This window comes from Nannospalax galili, unplaced genomic scaffold (genome assembly GCF_000622305.1).
Source record: "Nannospalax galili isolate Female #2095 unplaced genomic scaffold, S.galili_v1.0 scaffold40, whole genome shotgun sequence".
Lineage (NCBI taxonomy): Eukaryota > Metazoa > Chordata > Mammalia > Rodentia > Spalacidae > Nannospalax > Nannospalax galili.
Genome location: NW_008347810.1, coordinates 1,565,912 through 1,568,534, shown reverse-complemented (window position 1 = coordinate 1,568,534; position 2,623 = coordinate 1,565,912).

Below are 2,623 nucleotides of genomic sequence, written 5' to 3'. Positions count from 1 at the left end.
TTGTATTGTTTTCTTTGTTTCTATTTCATTAATTTCTGCTCTGATTTTTGTTATTTCTCCTCTTCTACTGGGTTTGGGTTTCTTTTGTTCTTGCCTGTCCAAGATCTTGAGTGGCAGTGTTAGGTCATTTATTTGGGCTCTTTCTAATTTTTTAATGTAGGCACTTAGAGCTATAAACTTCCCTCTTAGGACTGCTTTTAATGTGTCCCAGAGGTTGTGTTGTGTTCTTTGTTAACTGTTCCGTTGATCAGAATGAAGTGGCTGTCCTTATCTCTTCATATTACTTTTACTTTGAAGTCTATTTTCTCAGATATTAAAGTTGAAACCCCTGCTTGTTTCCTAGTGCCATTTACTTGGAATATTCTTTTCCATTCTTTTACCTTAAGATAGTGCCTGTCCTTGAAGGTGAGATGGGTTTCTTGCACACCACAAAGAGATAGATAGATTTTCTTAATCCATTCACTTAGCCTGTGTCTTTTGACTGTGGAGTTCAGTCCATTGATATTTAAGGTTATTATTGAAAGATGTGTATTGGTTCCTGTCATTCTGATTTCTGCTCACATTCTTGGTGTAGCTATGCATTTCCATTCTTAATTTTCTTTCATTGCCCCTAGGGTATAGTTGTTTCTCTCTCTGCTCTCTGTATTGCTTCAAGTATTCTTTGGAGGTCTGGTTTTGAAACATGTATTCTTTCAGGCTACTCATGTCCTGGAAAATTTTTCTTTCCCCCTCAACTATAATAGACATTTTTGCTGAGTATAGTATTTGGACTGGCATCTATTGTCATGTAGAACTGGAAATACCCTGTAATTCTGATGGGCTTTCTTATGTATGTGACTTGTTTTTCTTTTGCTGCTTTCAGTATTCTCTCTTTGTTCTGTACATTTAGTGTTTTTAGTATAATATGTCGTGGGAAATTTCTTTTCTGATCCTGTCTATTTGGTGTTCTACGTGCTTCCTGTATTTGTATGGGATGTCTTTCCTTAATTTCTGGAAATTCTCTTCTACAATTCTGTTTAAGGTCTCGTCAACACCATTAACTTGAAATTCTTCTCTTTCCTCTATTCCTATGATCCCTAAATTTGGTCGTTTCATGGTGTCCCACATCTCTTCATATTCCATTCCTTTGTTTTTTAAAAAAAACTTTCCATAATCTTTGCTTGAGTAGTCCAATTCAACTTTATCCACCAGTGTTGATATTCTGTTTTTCATTTCATCCATTCCACTGGTGAGGCTTTCCCCTGTTGTTTCAAGTTGGCTTATTGAATTTTGTACTTCCTTCATTTCTGCCTGAGTTTTCTTCAATGATTCTATCTCTTTTGTGAATTCATTCAGAAGTTTATCTTCCTTTGGTTCTTTGATTTGTTTGTTCCTGTGTTCTTTAAATTTATTGAATTCCTTGATTATGTTAGGTTGTTCTTTCAAAGTCAGTGTCCTCAGTTATTTCTAGGGGGTTCTCCTTGTAGAACTCTTCTACAGGATTGTAGGTGTTTGGTGCAGACATAGTGTTTGGCTTTCTATTTTATTATTTTTTCATTGTGTTTTTTGGCATGTGAATTTCTTTTGTTGTTTATGATTCTGATATGAGAATTAAGTTGAAATATGCTTCCCTTTCCTAGATCCTTTCTTTATTGGTTATGTAAAGCTGGTTGGTACAGGTTTCAGGTTCTCTTAGGTTTAATTTGGAGGGAACTGATGGCTTCAGATCAGCTATTCAGGGGTACCCACAGAAGTCCAATTCATGTTCCAGTCAGATGCACTCAGGCTTCCTTCACCACATGGACGCAGGAGCCAGGCGCTCTTAGGCAGTCCCCTGTGTTCTCAGGCCCTCTACCAGAAGGAGGCCAGCTGTCTGCTGAGATCAGAGCCACTACATCGATGGAGGTCTGAACCCACCCTCTCAGGCTGTCTGCTAGGATCTCAGCCTTAGCCTGTGATATTCTTGTAACAGGCATGGTGGGTGGCTGCCACGTCAGTCCAGCTCCTCACACAGTGATCAAGAACTCCCCTTTTACCTTCCTACATGGGTGTCGTTAGTGTGCTGTTTCATCTTCATACTTGTAGTTTCTTTGTGGCTCCAAGCATTGCTTTCATTTCCCATGCAGCAAAGGAGTGGAGATGGCACCAGCTGTGCCTGCCCCTTTCACCATGAAACAAAAGTATCCAAGAAACAACCCTGGAAACAGCACTGTGTGCATGGCCACATAGCCGCCTGTGCTGCTCAGTTGTCCCCTTACTGCAGAGTGACTGAAGGGTGAATATTTGGTTTTCTAGCATGTGAGGAAGGCATGAAGGAGACAGCTTGGGGGTGTGTCAGCATAGGTGATGAACAGTGCTTCCTGATGCTATGGCAAAATAATTGAGACAATCAGGTTATAAGGAGGAGTTAATTTGACTTGTGGTTTCAGCCCATGGTCACTGGGTTTGGGGCTTGGGGCCTGAGGGGAGACTGAACATCATGTGAAGAATGTCTGGTGGCTGTGGTGGAATATAACTGCTCTCATTGTAGGAGAGAGAGAGAGAGAGAGAGAGAGAGAGAGAGAGAGAGGAGAGAGAGAGAACCAATATTCCCTTCAAAGGCATGTCCACAGTGACCTCATTTCCCTCTACTAGGTCCCTAGTC